The sequence below is a fragment of the Suncus etruscus genome, chromosome 18 (genome assembly GCF_024139225.1).
Source record: "Suncus etruscus isolate mSunEtr1 chromosome 18, mSunEtr1.pri.cur, whole genome shotgun sequence".
Taxonomy (NCBI): Eukaryota; Metazoa; Chordata; class Mammalia; order Eulipotyphla; family Soricidae; genus Suncus; species Suncus etruscus.
Window position 1 is genome coordinate 61,544,472 of NC_064865.1, and position 22,489 is coordinate 61,566,960.

The 22,489-nt window shown below is 54.2% G+C and overlaps 1 protein-coding gene across 5 annotated transcripts in view; it reads right to left on the reverse strand.

Annotated features, from left to right (window-relative positions):
* The window catches only part of SLC22A23 (solute carrier family 22 member 23), a 79,797-nt gene that overhangs the window by 51,696 nt on the left and 5,612 nt on the right, over positions 1-22,489 (reverse strand). The gene's annotated exons all lie outside the window — the stretch shown is intronic.

Consider the following 22,489-nt stretch of genomic DNA (forward strand, 5'->3'; position numbering starts at 1 on the left):
TGCCTGGCCTCTGTGGAATGACGGTGCAAAAGGCCCCGATGGTGAAAGGCTACTGTTTGAGGATGCAAATGGGCTGAGCATAAGTAGTGAAGGAGTAAAAGGTGTAAAAGGAACGGAGTTAAAAGGACTCCTGGAGGCGAGCCTGGAAAAATTATGGCAGCAGGGGCTGGAGTGATGGCACAGCGGGAGGGCATTTGCCTTGCACGAGGTCAACCCTGAACAGGCCTGGGTTTCATCCCCGGCATCCCATATGATCTTCTGAGCCTGCCCGAAGCGATTTATTTTTATTTTATTTATTTATTTATTTTGTTTTTGGGTCACACCCGGCAGCACTCTGGGGTTACTCCTGGCTCTGCGCTCAGAAATTACTCCTGGCAGGCAGGGGGACCATATGGGACGCCAGGATACGAACCACCATCCGTCTTTGATTGTCTGCGTGCAAGACAAATACCCTACCACTGTGCTATCTTTTCAGCCCCCCAGGAGTGATTTCTGAGCACAGAGCCAGGAGCGACGCCGGGTGTGGCCCCCAAACAAAACAAAAAACAAACAAAAAATATGGCAGCAGCCTTGGGGTTGCATTTCCAGAAGAGGAAACATCTTGGGATGCATACACCTTTCCAGGTACCAAGCTGGCAGGCTGGCTGGTTCCTGGTTCCTCATCCTGAGGCCCTCGGGCTGGCCGCTTCCCCCATCCAAGACAGTGTCCAAGACAAAAGCTTCCCGACAAAGCCGTCCCTCACCCTGGCTGCTGGCTCCGTGGCCCGGAAACCCCAAGTCCCTGTCCCCACTGCCCCAGGAAAGTTCACTGGAGGTCAGGCATACATAGCCTTGGCCAGGAGACAAGAATGAGTCTGGGCCCAGCCCCCAGTTCCCAGGTGGGAACGTGGGGAGTGCTGTGGGGGCTGAAGCTTGGGTCCTCCCAGACTTCCACCTCTGGCGCTGGGGGGCTGCCCCACCCCCAGGTGGCGGACAGAGCAGGTGCGACAGGTCCAGGGCCAGGAACAGGCAGCCCAGCCGTGCTGAGTCAACCAGAAGCGACGCCAGAACAAGCAGGCACCCGAGATAAGGCGCCCGGTCGGGGCTGTGTCTACACTGATATCGGGTGAGTCCACAGGCCGGTCCCACCAGCGGCACATTCCGGGGAGGGGGCAGGGCTGGTGTGTCCACATGGCTGGGCCCCCTTGTTTGGCTTCTGGCATTCAGACATCTGCCTGCATGCGTACTCACGGGCACACACACACGCGCGCACACACACACACACACACACACACGTGCGCAGAGAAACTGGAGTAATGTGATCAGCTGGTCTTGACACGTGAGGATATGCCCAAGAATGTCCAAGGCCTGAGAACTGGGGACTGAGATGAGGGACACTAAGGGGCAGGATACCCCCTCAGCAACTCTATTGCAAACCACAGTGTCAAAAGGGGGAGGAAAGAAGAGGGGCCAGAGCCATAGCACAGCGAGGAGCATGTTTGCCTTGCACGTGGCCAACCCTGGTTCAATCCCTGGCATCCCATAGGGTCCCCTGAGCCTGTCAGGAGTAATTTCTTTTTTTTGAAAAATTAATTGGAGCCAGAGCGGTGGCACAGCAATAGGGCGTTTGCCTTGCACGTAGTTAACCCCACGACAGACAGACTGCTTTTTGAACTGCCGGCATCCCATATGGCCCCCCCCCCACAGCCAGGAGCAATTTCTGAGTGCATAGTCAGGAGTAACCGATTTTGGGTTACACCCAGTGACGCTCAGGGGTTCCTCCTGGCTTTAAGCTGAGAAATCGCTCATGGCAGGCTCAGAGGACCACATGGGATGCTGGGGATTGAACCCAGATCTGTCCCGGGTCAGCAGTGTGCAAGGCAAATGCCCCACTGCTGATCTATCTCTCAGGAGTAATTTCTGAGCACTGCTGGGTGTGGCTCATAGACCAAAAACTTTGGTTTTTGGAAGAGAGGGAGAAAAACGTTCGTCCCAGAAGCAGGCAGGGGAGAGAGCAGAGGAGAGGTCGAGAGGGAAACCGGGGACATTGGTGGTGGGAAATATGCCTGGTGAAGGGTGTTGGACTTCGCATGACTGGAAATCATGAAAGCTCTGTCACTGTGAACAGAGACCTTCTGAGGCAGGAGGTGGCCGTGAGCACTGCCACAAGGACAAGAGAAGGCGATTAAAGACAAAACCTGGGGGCCGGAGAGATAGCACAGTGGTAGGGCATTTGCCTTGTACGCAGCTGATCTAGGACAGATGGTAGTTCGATTCTCGCTATCCAATATGGTCCCCGAGCCTGCCAGGAGTGATTTTTTTGAGTGCAGAGACAGGAGTAGCCCCTGAGTGCCACCAGGTGTGACCCAAAAACAAAAAACCAAACAAATAAAGATAAAACCTGAGTGGGCCACACAGACCAAGGCTGCCCACTCCCACTGGGCTTCCCCTCTCAGCCAGCTTCTCTCTCTCCCTCACCTCTTCTTTTCATCTCGCCTCGGAAATGCAACTCTAGAACATTCTGACTATCCATCCTCCCTGCCCCCTGTGCCTGGGATCCATTTGGGGGTACCTGCTTGCAGGGGCCACAGTACGGCAGGTACATGTCCCTCTGCCGTGGGCAGGAGCGTACCCCATACCACAAGGCCCGCCAGTGAATGCTCCAGAAGAAGAAAGGAGGGAAGCACCAGAGGGTCCGAGTGCTCAGCAGCTGGAGTGCAGGCGAGAGGTAAATGGGCACTGGGCTGAGGGGAGGTGATGGGCAAGAGACCCCGGGACACCCCCTCTGCATCACCGGACTCCCGAGACATCTGTGGGCAGACTCAGCCTCCTCTGATAGTCCCACGCCCCTCGTCCCAAGCCTCCCCTTCTTGACCTGCGGAGTTTTCCTGCTCTGTAAGGAAGAAGGTTCTGTTCTGGCTGAGCCTTTGCTGGAGAGGCCTTTGCATGCAGAAGGTTCCCTGAATCAGCCTGCAGAGTCCCAGACACAGGCTTGCCCGAAGCCCCTTAACACAGCAGATTTAAGCAGAAACAAGAAGCATCTCAACTCCCCACCCTGTCTGCGATTTCTGAGCACAGAGCCAGGAGTAAACACTGAGTGCCACCTGGTGTGGCCCCCCCAAAAAAAGAGTGACCCCCACTAAGCAGAGAGCAAGGAGTCAGCTCCAGGCAATAAAGAGAGATAGTTAAAGAGATGGTGAATGAGAGAGAGAGAGAGAGAGAGAGAGAGAGAGAGAGAGAGAGAGAGAGAGAGAGAGAGAGAGAGAACAGACTTGCAAGAGAGAAAATGAGTTAGTCCTTCCAGGCATGTTTCCTTGAAAAATTTAAAACATTTATTTATTTATTTAGGATTTTGGGCCACACCCGGTGGCACTCAGGGGTTACTCCTGTCTCTGTGCTCAGAAATTGCTCCTGGCAGGTTCTGGGAACCATGTGGGATGCCGGGAATTGAACCAGGAGGGTCCGTCCCGGGTTGGCCACATGCAAGGCAAAAGCCCTACCACTGTGCTATATCACTCCGGGCCCCATTTCTTTGAATTTTTGTTTGTTTTTTTGGGGCCATACCCAGTGGCGCTCAGGGGTTACTCCTGACTCTGTTCTCAGGAATCCCTCCTAGCAGGCTCTGGGGACCCTACAGAATGCCGGGGATCGAACCCAGATCAGCTGCGTTCAAGCAAACGCCCTCCCTGCTGTGCTATCACTCCTGCCTCTTTTGGGTTTTTGAGCTACAGAGACACTTTGGGGGTCCTGGCACTTGCCTTACACGTGGCTGCAGTGAGTTCTAACCCCAGCATTGCATATGGTCCCCCCGAGCACCTCTGGGAGTGACCCCTGAGCATAAAACCAGATGGAAGCTCTGAGCACTGCCAACTATGGCCCACCTTAACCCCTTAACCCATACCCCTGCTCCCAAAAGGCAGAGTGTTTGGGCAATCTCGTGAGCTCTTTTTTTTTTTGGTTTTTGGTTTTTGGGTCACACCCAGCAGTGCTCAGGGGTTACTCCTGGTTCTATGCTCAGAAATCACTCCTGACAAGCTTGGGGGACCATATGGGAAGCCGGGATTCTAACCATTGTCCTTCTGCAAGCAAAGCAAATGCCTTACCTCCATGCTATCTCTCTGGCCCCCGTGAGCTCTTTTTCTATCTACTTGGAGGATATGCCAAAAGACAAATAAAATGGACACGGTCTTTGAAGGAACCACCCAACGGCTTGTCTGGTAGCAAACACTCACCCAGGAAATCCATAAAATTTCTTAAGGAGATGGAGATGTGGGAGGGGAGGAAAACAATTACCGTCTGATCCAGAGAAACAGAAATCCGGAACCCCAATCTATTTGAGGGCAAATAGATTCTCTAGCTGTGAGGCGGGAAAGGAGTCCCTATGGATGAAAATACGGGAGAGGGCAGGAGAAATTGCACAGCAGTAGGGCGTTTGCCTTGCACGAGGCTGACCCAGGATGAACCTGGGTTTGATTTCCAGCATCCCATATGGTCCTCTGAACCTGCCAGGAGCAATTTCTTTTTTTTTTTTTATTATTATTATTTTTTTGTTTTGTTTTTGAGTCACACCTGGCAGTACTCAGGGTTTACTCCTAGCTCTATGCTCAGAAATTGCTCCTGGCAGGCTCGGGGACCATATGGAATGCTGGGATTCGAACCACCGACCTTCTGCATGCAAGGCAAACGCTCCACCTCCATGCTATCTCTCCGGCCCAACCAGGAGCAATTTCTGAGTGTAGAGCCAGGAGGAACCCCTGAATGACGATGCTGGGGGTGATGAGGAGAGGAGAGGAGAGGAGGAGAAGAAAGAGGAGGGGAGGGGAGGAGAGGCGAAGAGAGGAGAAAACAAGCTACCCTAAGGAAATACAGATTTCTCACCAGATCATAAATGTTGTTACTTATTACCCCTTTTAACTATTACCAAAAACTTCCAAAATGCCATAGATAAATGGTAAAGATCCCCCTGTGTGGGATACAGTGGAGGAGGGTGCACTGTGCCCCCCCAAATTAACTGCTTTGGCATCAAACTGACATTTACCCTGCAGGCAGATGAGACCAGGCAGAAACAAGGCTCCCAGATGTCCTGTCTCTGCACAGCTTTGGGACGCCAAACTGCCCAAAAGTCCCCTCTTTGGGGAAATTTGAGGGACTTCCAGAGAGGGAGGGGCTAGAGGAGGATCCCCCTAAGCTCCTTGTGCACTGCCAGGAGCTAAGCATCTACCTAAACATTCTCAGGTAACCCCCAAAAAGACAGCAAGAAGAAACCTGCCCCGTTCAGCCCACTCACTGCCTGTGCTCGTGGGGCTCTTTCTTACAAGTCTTGGCCCCCGCACCCTGTCACACTCCCTGGTGGGTGGAAGGAAAGGGTTCCCCAAACTCCCCCACTCACAATGCGGTCGACTTGGAAGTGATTTTTGGTCCCTGAGGTTTTTATTAATCTTTTTTTTTTGCTGCCTGTGTCCCATGGTCCCTTACCTCTACTCTGGTATGTGACCCCTACAACATTTCTAGAAGGATCCTGAGGTCCCTGTCACAACACCCTAAGTGGTATGCACCCTTCTTTTTAGGGGGGTAGGGCAATACTCAGATCTTACTCCTAGATCTGCACTCAGGAATTACTGCTGGCGACCATACGAGACGCCGGATCGAACCAGAGTGAGCTCCGTGCAATGCAAGTGGCCCCCTGCTCTGGCCCCTGGTTTATGCCTTTCTTTTCTTTTCTCTTCCTTCCTTTCTTCTTCCCTCCCTCTTCCTTCTTCCCTCCCTCTTCCTTCCTTCTTCCTTTTCCATCCTTCCTTCTCTCCCTTCTTTTTTTGGTTTTTGGTCCATACTAGGTGATGCTCAGGGGTTATTCCCGGCTCTGTGTTCAGAAATCATTCTTGGTTTGGGGGACCATATGGGACATGGGGGGAGGGTGTCAAACTGCGGTCCATCCTATGCTAGCACATGCAAGGTAGATGCTTTACTGCTTGCGCCGCCACTCTGGCTCCCATTCCTTTTTTTTTTTTTTTTTTGAGTCTCACCCAGTGGTGCTCAGGTGTCACTCCTACCTCTGCACTTAAGAATTGCTTCTGCCAGGCTCAGGGGACCCTACAGAGATTCCAGAGACCAAAACCAGGTCAGCCATGTGTGAGGCAAAGGCCCTCCCTGCTGTGCCCTCCTCAGTTCCAAGTGTGCCCCGTTCATTGCCAGTCACATCTCAGGACTTGAGGAACAGGGAGGCCTACTCTATGTAGAATGTGTGTGTGTTGTCTGCTGGGAGATCCGCCTGGGAAAGCGCCAGATAGACAAGAGCTTCTGCCAAAGGGAGAGGAGCCCCAGAAAGAGACAAGAGAGACGCCATGTTTGCAGCGGGGGCTGGGGAGAGAGGAATTGGGGGGAGTAGGGAGAGAACTAGGGTGGCAATACACAAACTCTGCACGCTTGAGGATGTCTGGTTCCATCCCATAGCTCAGGTCCCCCTGTGCCTCTGAGTATGGTCCCCCCCAAAACAGAAAGATTTCAAGTGATGGACTTGTCTTTTACAGGTTAAGCCACCTGTAGTCCTTGGCACCATGCAGAGTCCCTTGAGACCCGCCAGGAGTGAGTGTTGAGCACAAAACCAGGTGAGCACAGAGCCAGGAGTCAACCCTGAGCACACAGGGTGTGACTCAAAACAAACAAACAAAAACAAAAAAAATCATTCTATTGGGCTGAATTGTGGTTCAGGTGGAAGAAGACAGGATTTAATGTATGACCCCATTGGGGCTGATCCCTGAAACTACACGAACCCCCAACCCAGCTGAGACTTTAGAAACCCGCCTAACATGCATTTTAAGAGGGGTCGTACCTAGCAGTATTGGGGGGCTGGCGGTAGCAAGGCTGCCCAGCTAACACTCAACCACAAAGTGGGGGTCACTACACCCCCAATTATGCAACCATCTTACCACCAATCTAAAAGAATCTCAAACTTGGGCCAGAGTGGTAGCACAGCAGTAGGGCATTTGCCTTGCTCGCAGCTGGCAAGCTGCCCCCCACCCCAGCTTGGAGGGACCCGGTTCGATTCCCGACATCCCATATGGTCCCCCAGCCTGCCAGGAGTGATTTCTGAGTGCAGAGTCAGGAGTAACCCCTGAGTGCTGCTGGGTATGGCCCAAAACCCAATCAATCAATCAATCAATCAAGTTTTTAAAAAATAAAAAATTATAAAAATAATCTCAAACCTAAATAAAGGAAGCTGGTTTGGAAATGTGCCTGGAGCCAATGGAGTCTTTAGAAATGGAAGCTGACTGGAATTAACGCTCATCATGCACAATAAAAGGCTGATGGATTGATTAATGAGTGAGTGAGTGAGTGAGTGAAAATTTCCCCCCAGCTTCACAGAGCTGGTCCCCACTTGAGCTCCTGCCTGCAGAAAATGCCCAGAATTTCCCAATCTGTTTGCAAACCGCCTGTTCAGACCTGGGAACAGAACCGCAGAGCTGCCAGCTGGGACCAAGTTCCCATCTCCGCTCTCTGCCCTGCGCTCCCAGGGGTGTCCTGCTGTGGCCCCTCGAGACCCCTTCAGCGGTGTGAGGGGCCCCCGTTTCACACGACGGCTCCGTCCCGGGGACCTCCGTAGCCTCCCGTGAACCTCGCTCACACGGCATGCAACGGCTAGCCTCTCCCCGAAGAAACACGCACACATGTGCGAGCACACGCAGATGTGTACAGGCATGCAGACATGCCCAGCACCCCGGAGATTCATCACAAATAGACTCAAGAAACACCCCCACACCCCAAGTCAGCTGCCCAGGGCCCCCCCAGAACACCCCCTGCGCAGTCCTGGAGGTGCTGGTGCTCTGCCCCAGGCTGACTGACAGAGCTTAGCTTTTCCCTAAAAGATTCGATTGAAATTCAAGACGAAGCCCCTCTTGTGAAAACCCCAAATTACTCTCAGCCTCTTTTTTTTTTTTTTTTTTTTATTTGTTTTTGGGCCACACCCAGCACTTACTCAGAGCTTACTTCTGGCTCTGCTCTCAGGAATGGTTCCTGGCAGGCTTCAGGGGTGGGGGGGACTCTATGGGATGCCGGGGATTGAACCCGGGTCTGTTCTGGGATTTGCCACGTGCAAGGCGAATGCCCTACCACTATGCTATCATACTGGCCCAATAATTTTTATTTTATTTTATTTTATTTTATTTATTTTTTTGGTTTTTGGGTCGTACCCAGTGGCAGTGCCATTCAGGGGTTCCTCCATGCTCTGAACTCAGGAATCGCTCCTGGCAGGCTTGGGGAACCCTATGGGATGTCGGGGATCCATGGCCCATCTTTTTGGGTCCTCCCAGAATTTGGAAAAATTTTCCATTTCCCATGACTTGGTACTTGAAAAGCCCCTCAATGTCCTGTACCCCGAATGCCAGTGAGAAAGACAATGGGGGAGTGGGGGGCAGAGTCCTCCTGGGAGCTGCTCCAGCTGGACGAGGCCGGAACCCCCCAGTCCCAGGCTGGAAGGAACTGCCTGTGCCCGGCAGGGCTGAGCTGGGCTTCTCACCCTTCACCTTGACCGGCTTCTGCCACAGCAGGTGCTAATCCCGCCGCCCTTCTCGCTCAGGCCTCATCCTCTGCCAGGCTCTCCCTTTGCCCGGCTGCCACGCCGGAAGTCAGGGTGACTCGGTGGGGACAGCAGGAGATCACCGTGTCCCCATTACCTTCTCTTAATGGGGGGCCAGGACACGGTAGTGTCAATCTGGGAGGCGCCTTCTCCTGGGGCCTTGCCCGCCTCAGTGGCATTCCTTGGAGTGGGTGCAGTGCCCAGGAGGTGGCAGCTAAGATTCTGGGCGAGCTCCTGCCTCCCTCCCAGCCCAGCCTACGCAGGTCTTGGCCTCCCCAAATTCTGCAATACACATACTATTCAGGGGAGTCTTGGAGACCCACCCCCCGTTGAGAAATGAGGAGTGTCATGGGACAAAGACCTGAGAGAAAGAGAGACAGAGAGAGAGAGAGAGAGCAGGCCTGAATGTTGAGGAAGTGACATACCCTGAACCCCAGAAATCAACACTTGAGAAATTCCACAGTTGTTTACGGCTCCTGGGGCATCTCCCCGAGAGAGAGCACAGGGTCCAAACACGGACATGGTTTTGGTTTTGGTTTCTGGGCCAAACCCAGCAGTGTATCTGGGGCTATCCCCCAGTTCAGGGTTCAGGGGTTGCTTTTAATATGCCAGGAATGGGGTGTGGGTCCCTCACGGCCCAGGAACCATGAACGCTGGAAAAGAGCCAGGCACGGGGGTGGGGGGGCTGTAATAGTGTGGGAAGGTTTGGGGTGTCGCCTCTCCCTCAGAAGACAGAAGACTGTTCGCCCCAGGGACACTGGCTGCAGAACCCCTGCAAAGGTCCGTCCTGCCTCCCTGCTTTTGCCCCAGCAGGCTCCGGCTGTGGTCCCTGGACTAGGGGGCTCCTTTTCCAGCCCCCTGGGTCGCCAGCTCTCCCTGCTTCCCCTCCCCCTGCCCTGGTCCAGCCATGCCAAGGTGCTGCCTGGCACTCAGAACCTCGCTGCCTTGCCTGCCAGCTCTTCCCAGTCCAGCTGCCTCACCTCTGCCGCCTTCCCAACCCTCCCTCCTCTCAGGCCCAGACCCATCTTGGCTGCTTTGTTGCTTTGTTTGTTTGTTTATTCCTTTGGGGCACAACCACAGACATGGCAGGAGCTGGAGAGACAGCATGGAGGTAAGGAATTTACCTCGCATGCAGAAGGACAGAACCCCCTTTTAGAAAAGCTGTCAGGAGGACCAGAGAGATAGCATGGAAGTAGGGCCTTTGCTTCACATGCAGAAGGTCAGTGGTTCGAATCCCGGTGTCCCATAGGGTCCCCCGAGCCTGCCAGGAGTGACTTCTGAGCCTAGAGCCAGGAGGAACCCCTGAGCGTTGCTGGGGTTCCAAAAACAAAAAATATAAAATAAAATAAAATGATATATTGCAGCTTCTCCAATAAAGTGGGCCCCAGGGGTTGCTCCTTCCCAGACTGGGCCCAGTGCTCCTTCTCTGTAACCCCCAAGAGTGGCATCCGTGAGCCCGAGCAATACCCAGACTAGGATCACAAAATGGTGCCATGGCCTCACTCACTCACTCAGGAGTAGCTTGCAAAGACCATCCTGTGCGAATAAAGTTTTATTTTTACTTTTGCCCTTTATTTATTTATTTATTTATTTATTTATTTATTTATTTTTGGTTCTGGGGCCACACCCCGTGACGCTCAGGGGTTACTCCTGGCTCTGCACTCAGAAATCACTCCTGGCTTGGGGGACTATATGGGACACCGGGGGATCGAACCTCGGTCCTTCTGAGGTTAGCGCATGCAAGGCAAACGCCCCATCTTACAGTGTTTCTCTCTCTCTCTCTCTCTCTCTCTCTCTCTCTCTCTCTCTCTCTCTCTCTCTTTTATTTTTGGGTCACACCCGGCAGCACTCATGGTGTTTCTCCTGGCTCTAGGCTCAGAAATCGCTCCTGGCAGTCTCGGGGGACCCTATGGGACACCGGGATTCGAACCACTGACCTTCTGCATGTGAAGCAAAGGCCCTACCTCCATGCTATCTCTCTGGTCCTCCTGACAGCTTTTCTAAAAGGGGGTTCTGCTTACCTGAGCCCAGGTTACTAAGCGGCGATGGCTGAACTCTGAGCGCCTGGTGACTGCTAATTCTCACTGCGCCCCAAAATGTCTCAGACCTCCCCACACTGGAGGCTTTTCTCCAGACGATCCTGACGTGATTATTAGTCAGATTTTACACGGGGCATCATAGTGTCTAAACGGTGCTACCAAACTTCTCACAGCGGTTAGTGATTGTCCCCCGGGAAGGGATCATTCCTGTTTTACTAGGCGAGCCAACGGGACAGTGGGTACATGAGGAAGAACATTTCTGGGAAACAGGAGTGATTTTTCTCTCACTGCAACAAATCGGTTTTATCGATAAAACAAGTGGTGTTCGGAGGAGGAGGAAAGGAGGAGACAGAGGAGGAGGAAGGAACGTGACCTTTGCGAAGGACTAACCCAAATCCCGGCTGGCTGGGGCACTCCACCAGCTGTCTGGACACCATGGGGGCTGGGGGGGCAACAGAGCCAATGTGCCCCTCACAGATGGGGAAACTGAGACCGGGACTGATGCAAGCTCAAATAGCTTTTCTGCATAAGCTCAGAAACATCCAAGGCATGGGCTGGAGCAATAGCACAGCGGTAGGGCGTTGTCTTGCATGAAGCCAACCAGAAGAACCCTGGTTCGATTCCCGAAATACCATATGGTCTCCCAACCCCACCAAGAGCGATTTCTGAGTGCAGAGACAAGAGGAAACCCTGAGCGCCACCGGGTGTGACCCAAAAACCAAAAAAAAAAAAAGAAAAAAAAGCAAGAAAGAAAAGAAAAAAGAAACACCCAAGGCAAACTCCACCCAGCACCTCAAAGAAATACCTCCCTTGGCAGTGGGTTGACCCCAAGAGTCCCAGGATGTCCATTGAATGGGTACGGGTTCGAGCTTCTGTTGTGACAGGGGTTCCCCATGGTTCCTCCCCTGCATGCGCGCGCGCGCACACACGCACACACACACACACACACACACACACACACACACACACACACACACACACACACACACACACACACACACACACACACACACACACACACACACCAAAGCCTCTGCATGTAGGCGGTGCAGCTCTGGAAGTGCTGCCGCTTTGGGGAGCTGAGAGGCGATGTGGAAGGGGCGCACGAGTGGCCAATGCCCAGTTCCTGCACGTCCCGGCCTGAGGATGTGGGCATGGAGGACGACAGAAGGTCAGCCAGGGCAGCCCTGTGTCTGGGCAGGCTGCTTGGGAGAGAGCCCTGCATCCCGCCCTACCCCCCACCCCCCCTACCCCCGCTCACCCCAGTGCCAGGAAGCACCTCATTTCCTGCAGGTGCAGAAACCTGGCCAGTCTCCCCTCCAGGCAAGTGGGCCTCTGACCCCTGACCTCAGGGTCCTTCTTCCTGTCACCTGCACCATGGGGTCTATCCCCCCCAATGATGAAAATGATGAAAAACAATGAACTCAAGCTCCGTTTTGTTTGTGTTTGGGGGGCTGTGCCTACACCCAGCGGTGCTCAGGACTTATCCTGGTTCTACACTCAGGGGTCATTCCTGGTGGTGCTCAGTTGACCCTATGCGATGCCAGGCATCGAACCCGGGTCAGCCATGTGCAAGGCCAACACGCGTCCTGCTGTGCTCTTGCTCTGCCCATGCCTTCCCCCCAAACTGAACCTCTGAGCCTCAAATCACTCAAGTGCCTGTCAAGAATCTGTTTCTCTCTGTCTCTCTGTCTCTGTCTCTGTCTCTGTCTCTCTCTCTCTCTCATTCTTTTATAACAGGTGAATCAGAGTCATGGAGAAGCAAAACCAGTTTTTCTCCTGTTTCGACACCAGCCTCCCTATCCTGAAAGAGGGTGAATTGGTCTCTGAGAAAGAACAAGGCCGTGTTTTGAGTGTTGGGTTATTTTGTTTGTGTGTCTTATTTTTCTTTGTGTGTGTGTGTGTGTGTGTGTGTGTGTGTGTGTGTGTGTGTGTGTGTGTGTGTGTGTGTGACTTAGTTCGGACCCAGACTGGAAATCATGACAACTGGGGACCACTGAATCACGTTTTCCACAGAGACCGCCAAATCCAGAGGGGGGAGACACGCACAGCTACGAACTCCCAGGAGTGTCCTGTCTCATCCCCCCTCTCCTCAACAAGCCACGTTGGGGCCGCCCACAGCAGCGGGCACTGAGTTGTCTGAGCTTGTACCGGCTGGCCTGGTTGGGTTTTGACATCTACATCAGCGCCACCCCCAAGGAAGGGCGTGAAAAGCCAGAGAAGCCTCCCTTTGGGGGAGTCCAAGAGCCACGGGGTGGGATGCGGGCAGCTGGGCAGCTGGTCTGTATGCAGCCCCAAAGTTTCCAGTCTGTCCCTCTGGCTACTGTGGGAACCCGGGTGGCATCACCTGGCATCTCACCTTTACAGGCACCATTGGGACATTGGCTGAGTCAAGGGTTCGAAACCTGTCATTGAGGACCCTTCGGAGCCCCAAATGACAGAGACAAGGTGTCGGGGAAGGGGTGGCTGGTCCCAAAGATTTCCCAAGGAATGGAGTGACTTCCTGAGGGGATTCAGGGTGCCCTGGAGTGAGAAAAACAGTAAAAAAGAACCTGTAAAAAGGAGAATGAGAAGGCCTGAGTGATAGCACAGAGGGAAAGACATTTGCCTTGCAAGCAGCAGACCTGGGTTCTATCCCTGGCATCCCATATGTGTCCCTAAGCACCATCAAGAGTCATTCCCGGGCCCGGAGAGATAACACAGCGGCGTTTGCCTTGCAAGCAGCTGATCCAGGACCTAAGGTGGTTGGTTCGAATCCCGGTGTCCCACATGGTCCCCCGTGCCTGCCAGGAGCTATTTCTGAGCAGACATCCAGGAGTAACCCCTGAGCACCGCTGGGTGTGGCCCAAAAACCAAAAAAAAAAAAAAAAAAAAAAGAGTCATTCCCATGGGACCAGAGTGATAGCACAGTGGTAGGGTGTTTGCCTTGCACAAGGTCGACCCAGGACGAACCCGTGTTCGATCCCTGGCATCCCGTAGGGTCCCCTGAGCCTGCTAGGAGCGATTTCTGAATGCAGAACCAGGAGTAAGCCCCCAAACCAAAATAAATAAATAAATATTTAAATAAAAAGAGTCATTCCCAAACCCAGACTCAGGAGGAACCCCTGAGCATCACCGGGTATGGCTCAAAACCAATTAACAACAGAGAACCCCAAACCAAACCAACAAGAAGGAGATGTAGGTGAGGGAGGGAGGGAGGCTGCAGTCTCCCCTCTGTTCCTTGCTAAGGGGCATTTTTCCCAGGGGTTCCTGTACTAGAGAAAGTGGGATCTGGAGGTGGGATGTGCCCCAAACCTGCACAGGGCTGTTCTGTGAATTGGGGAGGCGGGACACAGATGGGCCCAGCCTGACCTAGGAGCACCTTGGAGTTTCTCCCCCAGGCCTTCACCCTTGGCTTTGGCCTCTGTTGTGCCCTGACACCATTCACTCATTCATTTTTTCAACACCCAGATTTCTCTGCCCCCACCCCAGAAAGGATGGAGGGGCTGGGGCTTCACTGCTGATGGCTCCCAGCTGAAGCTGAAGCTCTAGGAGCTGTCTTAGGAAAGCTGGTGTATCAGGGCGCTGCCCTCGGGGCACAGTAGGGGGACAGACCACCACACCCTGCGCCCCAGGCAGGACGGAGGCACGCAGGGGTGCTGGCTCTCCCAGCTGTCCCCTCAAAGAAGATTCATTCCAGCGTCCTTGGGCCTGCTGGTGGCTGTCCCAGGAGGCCCCAGGACCCACCAGGGCAGAGTCCACAGCCCGGGGAAGATCTGATTGTCAGCAAGCAGGAGGGGGAGGGGAGCACAGGCGAAGTCATCCCCAGGGCTCCATCGGAGGCATCCCGTGACTGCCCTGCTGGGGGACAGTCTCGGTCCCTACACCCCTAGGCTGACCGGAATCACCCAGATCGGACTGGTGGCTCCCGAACTGAACACTGGGCTGCAAACGGGGCCCCGAACAGGGCCCCACATAAGGGGTGCGGGGGCTCGCAACTCTGGAATTGGGACCCTTGAGAACTGGCTGGGGAGCCCCAGAAGGGAACATTAAAAATGGTCCATTTTAGGGGCGGGCCGGCAAAAAAAAAAAAAGGTCCATTTTGGGGGGCCAGAGTGCTAGCACAATGGTAGGGCGTTTGCCTGGCATGCAGCTGACCTGGGATGAACCCGGGTTCAATTCCTGGCATCCCATATGGTCCACTAAGACTGCCAGGAGCTATTTCTGGGCACAGAGCCAGGAGTAACCCCTGAGTGCCTCCAAGTATGGCCCAAAAAGCAAAAGCAAAAAAAAAAAAAAAAAAAATAGGTCTATTGGGGCTAGATCAATAGTACAGAGGGGAGGGCTTTTGCCTTGCACACCTCCGACCCCGGTTTGATCTCTGGCATCCCTGAACCTGCCAGGAGAAGCACTTGCCTTGTCTTGCATGTGGTCGACCAGCATTCCAGATGGACCCTTGCACTGCTGGGAGGGATCCCTGAGCACAGAGCCAGGAGTAACCACTGAGCACTGCTGGGTATGGTCCCAAAATCAAAAAATAAAAAAAGGTTCTTTTCCTGCAGACTTCACCTACAGGACCTGAGTGTAGGGTCATTGTTGCCTAAATCCAGGTCTCTGACTTCTATTTTTTTGGGGGGAAGGTCACATCCAGTTGTGCTCAGGGCTCACTCCTGGCTCTGCCCTCAGGGATCCCTCCCAGCAGTGCAAGGGTCCATCTGGAATGCTGGTCGACCACATGCAAGACAAGGCAAGTGCTTCCTCCCCCAGGACCCCGACTTCCATCCCAGGCAGGTAAAAGGCATAGATCAGGAAGACCCCCCCCCCAAGTAACACTGCCCCCTGGGCCAGGTCCCCAAGGGCTGCTCTTGCAGCTACGCCAGGAGAGAGAGATTGAGAGAGAGTGACAGACAGACAGAGACAGAGAGAGAACGCCTCATGAGACCCACTCTCCCACACAGCAAAGAGGAAGTGAAAGGGGAAAGAGGGGAACAGCACCCCTAAGTCAGCAGCTGGGCTTGGAAGGGCTCCAGATGCCTGTGGTTAAGCCGCCAGCAGCTCGGGGCCGTCAGTTTGGTCCCTGAGGCTGCCCACGTGCACGGGTGGTGAGCAGGGGCTGATGACCCTAGAAGACTGGGTTGTCCAACAGCTGAGCATGCGTAAGCATCATGGCAGGGGCCCTGTGGAACAGATAAACCAGGACCCACAGCCCAGCCAGGGGTGTTGCAGCAAGAGGGAGAAAAGGGAGGGACTCGTTTTTTTGTTTTTGTTTTTTTGGGGGGCCACACCCACTGGTGCTCAGGGGTTACTCCTGGCTCTATGCTCAGAAATCATTCCTTGAAGACTCGGGGACCCTATGGGATGCCGAGGATCAAACCTGGGTCTGTCCTGGGTCAGTCAATGCAAGGCAAATGCCTTACCACTGTGCTATCACTCCACTGTGCTATCAGTCCAGGCGGGATTCTTTTGGGGCTTTTTTTTGGAGGGAGTGAACTCTGAGGAGAAACAGCTCTGGTGGAGCTCTGAGGAGAAACAGGCACCCACGTTCAGACAGTTCCAAGCAAGCTCACCAGTCCCCACAGTGAGCTGGGACAGGCCTCCCATCCTGGCTCAGCCCAGTGCCCGTCTCTGCCCACAGGAGGGAGAGACCCATCCACGCTTGGGCACACACGGCCCTGCCCGCCAGTTCTTGCCCCACTTCCCGAAAGGTCGAGAGGGAAGAGCTGAGTCTGTCCTTCTGCAAGTCGGCCAGGACTTCCCATTGCCTCTCTGGGCCTGTCCATTGGTCTGTCTGTCTGCTCCAACCCCCTCCCCAGAGTGTGGCTGAGGCCATGGCCCTACTATGCGCAGGGTCTCAGCAGAGATAACCCGTCTTCTGCACTGCAGCGAGCCAATGAGGGAGCAGATTGGATTGTCGAGGGGTTCAGAGGGTTACAGGGACCAAGTGGGAGTCTCAAGTGGGCCAGTTGGGATCCCCAAAAAACAGCCTCAGGAAGGAGGCTCAAGGGTCTTGGAGGACCGGTCCAGAGTTGGCCACCGCCCCTATACTCTGGGGGTACAGGTACAGGGGTTGGGGAGACTGGATTGAAGAGTGTCAGAAGAGAACAGCGACTACTTCAGGACTTTGGGGTCCTTCACGGATGTGGCCATGAACACACAGATGCCAACCAAGTCTGTACCAACAGTCCTTCCATCATTCTGGGCCTTTATTTCTTTTTTGTTTGTTTTCTAAACTTTACTATTTATTTATTGATTGGTTGGTTGGTTTGGGGGCCACACCCTGTGGCGATTAGGGGCTACTACTACTTTCTGTGCTCAGAAATCACTCCTGGCAGGCTCAGGGGACCATATGGGATACTGGGATTCGAACCACCATCCATCCTGAATCAGATGTGCAAGGCAAAATCCCTACCACGGTGCTATCTCTCTGACCCTTTGTGGCATGGCCTTAAAGTGTGGGCAACCCCTGCAGAAATCCCCACTCTGATGCCCAACTCCCCCAGACAGCACAAGAGGGGAGGAGCGGAGGCCAGGAGGGACCAATCAGAGTGGGTGCCGGGAGCTGCAAAGCCGGCTCCAGGGGTCCCGTCCAGCCCAGGGCGGAGGGGACACAGCAGCTTTTTCAAGGCTTGAGGTTCTGAACAAATGTGACTGGGGTGGGGGCGGGGAGGTGCACAAGGGCCTTATTGTGGCCTCGAGTGCCACTGCCTGCCTGTCTCCGGGCTGCCTGGAAACAGGGCGGGAGGCGGCCAACATCGCCCTGGAACGACGCCCCCAGACCCGGGGTCCATGCCAGCATCTGTGGCAGAGCTGCTGAGGAGGCTCTTCCCGGGCACACATGGGGGGAATGGAGGAGATGCCAGAATGCCACAGGGACCCATCCTGCCCATGCCACGGTCCTGCTAACTCCCAGCCCTGCCAGGCTTACGCCTTCTTTAGAGGGGTGCTCTAGGGGACTTCCCTGTGGCCCCGCAGCCCCGGGTGGGGGATGAAGTCCTGGCCCCAGAACTCAGAACAGGTATTTCTTTAGGGTCTGGGATAGACCAGTTCGGTGTGGGGGGGGGTCCCCAGGGTGGACTCTTGTCACTCACGTCCCTGCTCTGAGGGACCCACCTCACATGGAGCAGGAGGTCCCAGGAGGGCGTGATGGAGGGGTACAGGGTGTACATATGGGGGTCTCTTTCTCTTGAGGGAAGAAGCCTGTGACCCCCTGAGCCCCACTCCAGACACCTCCATGTCCTCCCATCTCCTTCCAGGGGGAGCAGAGGGTCATGTGTCCACACCTCAAATGCAGTTGTTTGTTTGTTTTTTTTTTAAATTGTTTTGGGGGGCTGGAGAGATAGCATGGAGGTAAGGCTATGCCTTGCATGCAGAAGGACGGCAGTTCAAATCCCTGCATTCCCAGAGGGTCCCCTGAGCCTGCCAGGAGCGATTTCTGAGTGTAGAGCCAGGAGGAACCCCTGAGTGCTGCTGGATGTGACCCAAAAACCAAAAAAAAAAAAATTGTTTTTGACTTTTGGGCCACACCCAGTGGCACTCAGGGGTTACTCCTGCCTCTGTGCTCTGAAGTCGCTCCTGGTAGGCTCGGGGGACCCTATGGGATGCTGGGGATCAAACCAGGGTCAGCTGCATGCAAGGCAAATGCCCTACTCACGGTGCTATTGTTCTGGTCCCCAAATGCAGCTTTTCATCAAGCCCGGGAGATCATAAATGAGGGTGCCGAGTGCATACATCCCCAGGAAGGCGGGGCCCGGCAGGGGATCAGCCCTCTGAGGAAATCATGACCCAGCACCCTGCCAGCACCCTTCCCCTGCCTGACTCAGCTATGTGCATGAATGCGGAAACTCACCCTCACTTCTGGGGCTATCTGCCTGGGGAGCCTCTGACAACCAACTAAAACTGGGCTGGCTCAGAGTGAGGGACAGTGACACCCAGACTCACCCCACCCAAAGGAAAAGGACATGCTCCAATTTGACTACAGAACCTCCCTGAAACATCCCAATATCCATGAAGGAGAGAAACAGAAAAGATAGTGTTGACCGGGGCAGACAGAGAGAGGGGTGGGTTGGACCCTGCCTGAGACTGGAAGGTGGGGTACAAGATCCCCTGACCACACTGATCTTCTGCTCCTGACAACGGGGATCAAACTCGGGACCTCACACACTCAACCATGTCTCACCCCATGGCCTGGGGCCCCTTCAGTTCTACAGCAGATTTCAAGGAGATCATAGTGCCCATGTGCTGGGCTGGGCATGGCTGCACATAGCTGCCCAGGATCAGCCAAACGATGCCCACGGAAGGGGCAGGACCCATCTTAAGGCCACGATGGGAGCTGAGTTGTTCAAACCCAGCCAGGGGCCGCAGCCTGGTGAGTGAGTCTGGGGGCCCATGTGGCTGCTCTCAGGGGTTCACCTGTGAGGTCTATGTGCAGTGCCTGCCTAGCTCTGTCCTGCCTGCACCCCCAGGCAGGGCAGAGGAAGCCCAAGTCAGACTCCAGGAAGTTGCCCCGGTCTGGGTGGGTAGAGGCATGACAGACCCAGGAAGTGTGGCCCCTTCCTGAGACAGGGACAGAGGCTCTCGAGAAGAGTGCCAGCTGCTTCTGAGTCATGTCCAGACGCATCACTGACCACCAGTCTCACACACACCCCAATGCCATCAAGAATCCCCCCAAACTCATCACTGACCACTACCCACACTCCTCAACCCAACACTAACCAACACCCCTCACACTGTAAACCCAAGACTAGCCATCACACGCACCCCAAACCCAACACTAGCCATGGCACAAACTACACATCTAACACTGAAACATCACACCCCCTCAAAGTTAACACTAAACAACACCCACACCCCAAATCCAATACTAGTCCTACATACTCCAGACCCAACACACTCAACCATGTCTCATCCCATGGCCTGGGGCCCCTTCAGTTCTACAGCAGGTTTCGAGGAGATCATAGTGTCCATGTGCTGGGCTGGGCATGGCTGCACATAGCTGCCCAGGATCAGCCAGCTGATGCCCACGGAAGGGGCAGGGTCCAACCCACCCCTCTCTCTGAAGAGCCAATGCTTTACACTCCCAAATCCAATACTAACCATCACACAAACTACACACCCAACACTGAGACATCACACCCCCCAAATTTAACACTAAGCACTCCAAACCCAACACTAAGCCCCATACACTCCAGACCCAATAACTAACCAATGCCCCACATCCCCAATCCAACACTAACCAACACCTCACACACCCCCAAACCCAAGACTAACCATCACACACTCTCCCCACACCCAACACTAAATCACCACACCTCCCAAACCCAGTACTAACCAATGCCCCCAACCCCAAGCCCATCACTAACCAATGAACTATACCCCCAAACCCAACATCACACACATACCCCCATATTAACATAACCCCTCCCACACCTCAAACCCATCACTAACCAGCACCCGACACTCTCTAAACCCAGCATCAACCAACACCTCACACCCCAAACCCAACACAAATGTCCCACATACCCAATACTAATCAACCCCCCAAATCCATCACTATCCAATACTAATATTCTTTAAACCAGCTCTAACCAACGCCTCCACATACCCCAAACCTATGACTCCATCCCAAACCCAACAAGAACCCTTACACATCTCAAACCCATCATTAAGCAACACCCACATCCCAAATCCAACACTATTAAAATCTTACACACTCCAAAGCCACAGGGAACCCCCCAAAAACCCTACACCCAAGACTGACCATCACACACCCCTCAAACCCAACACTAACCAACATCCCAGAGCCCCCAAGTTTATAACTAACCACCTACTCTCCAAACCCATCACTAATAGCCTCCTCTCTGCTCTCTGACCCCCCATGTGAGGCCCCCACAGCCACCTGGGCTGTATCCCAGGAAATCCCTTTTCTCCCCTGAGCTGAGTGAGCTGGAGCAGATGAGGCACAGCAGGGAGTTTTGTCGGGGAGTGTGCCCCACCCCCCACCCCCCACCCCGCCCCCAGAACCAGTGCTGTTGCAGAAACAGCTGATTTTGGGGAAAGCCACTTATCTCCAGGCCACTTGCTTGGAGCCGGCGGGGGGTCAAAGGGCATCGCTGAGCAAACACTCGGGCTGAGGAGGAACAAACAAACCCGCCAAGTAGACTCTGGACTCCGGGAAGGGGCAGCTCTGGGCATGGCCTTGCCCCCTTCCCCCTCCTGCTTTCTCTGAACCCCACTTCTCTTGACCCCCAAACTTCCCCCCTGCGGCTGCTCATCTCAGTGGTCTGCCTAGGTTTTCTTCTAGGGATGCAAGAGTAAGGGGGAACCTGGACAGAGTCAGGTTGGCCCCCAACCTCGCCTCAGGCCCTCTCACTGGGAACCAGGGGCTGTGACTAGGCCCTGAGCCATTTTCAGACAAGCCTCAGGAGGGGCTATCCACCATGCTAACAGGTGACACTCTGGTGGCCTGTCATGTGTGTCTGGCCCCTGTCACACAGGTCTGTCCCTTCGCCTGGCTTTGCCCTACCTCCCTGATGAGGTCCCCACACTCCCAGTATCTGAGGATGTTAAGTTGCAGAGTGAAAAGGCTTTTTGCAGAGGCCTCGGAGGTGGCCTCAGACCCTTGGTTTCGGGGAGCTGACATGAAGGACAAAGAGAAAATACAGCAGTTGGGGAGGGGTCACCTTCTACCACCTGCATCTGGGGCACCTTGGTCCAGAATCCTAAGAGAGAGCAGAACTGAACTAACTGGTGGGAAGGTCTAATGGGGTCCAGACCCCCCCATCCACACCAGGTCAAGGCGTCACTCGTAGGCCAGTGACAGGGCCAGGAAGGGTCCAGGCCTCCCCCAGCACCCCTCAGGCCTCCCCCCACAACCCTCTCCCAGCACCCCAGCCGAGCTATGTGGAGTGACACATGGGCTGAAGGTGGCACGGGCCACTCTGGCCCCAGTCTCAGACCCAACATGACTTCACCGTCTAGCTGGCGCCTTCCCTGGGCTCGAGGGTGAAATTCGTGAAGATTTGCAAGGAATGCTCATGACAACAGGAGGGAAGAGGCGGAAGTCTGTGCCAGGAAGCAGCACAGAGTCGCCCGAGGAAGCGGAAGGAGTGACCAAAGGTAGGACCATGGTTCCCTGCCACTGTCACAGACTATGCCACGGCCACAGTCAACTCCAGGGATGCTGTTTTGGAGATGTTGCTCTAGCCACTCACTGCCTGTTGCTCGCTTTTGGGGCATTTTTTCCTGAAAGCTCCATAGAAGCAAAACTGATACTGGGACCATGGTATTAATGGGGTACTGAGAACATAGAAATCATGGCCCTTGGGGGACCCCTTCCGCCCCCCATGGGACATGAAGTGCCCAGGAGACCCTTCCCACAGAGCCAGGCACCATCATTGGCTGGACCAAAAGTTTCTGCAGAACTGATGACTGTAATCAGAGTCAAAGCCAAGCAACCAAGTGGGAGGACGGTTGAATTAGAAAATATTTGATTGGGGAGGGGGGTGCCCAGAGTGACAGCACAGAGAGGTCCTTGCCTTGCACGTGGCTGACCCAGGTTCGATCCCCAGCATCCCATAGGGTTCCCCGAACCTGCCAGAAGTAATTTCTTAGCACAAAACCAGGAGTAACCCCTGAGTGCTGCCAGATGTGCACACCCTCCCCCGCAGACAAAACAAAATAAAATACATAAAAAAGAGAAAATATTTGACGGGTTTGTCTACACTATCAACAAGCACTTAAATATCAGTCAGAAAGAAAATGAAATCCACACCTGTCCTCCCATAAACAATCTGTCTCTCTTATTTCACTGTCTCTCTCTCTTATTTCACTGTCTCTTTCTCTCTCTCTCATACACTGAGAGACAAAGGATAGGAGAGTCCAAAGGCAAGGAACCCCAAATGCATCAGAGAGACCCTGAGCA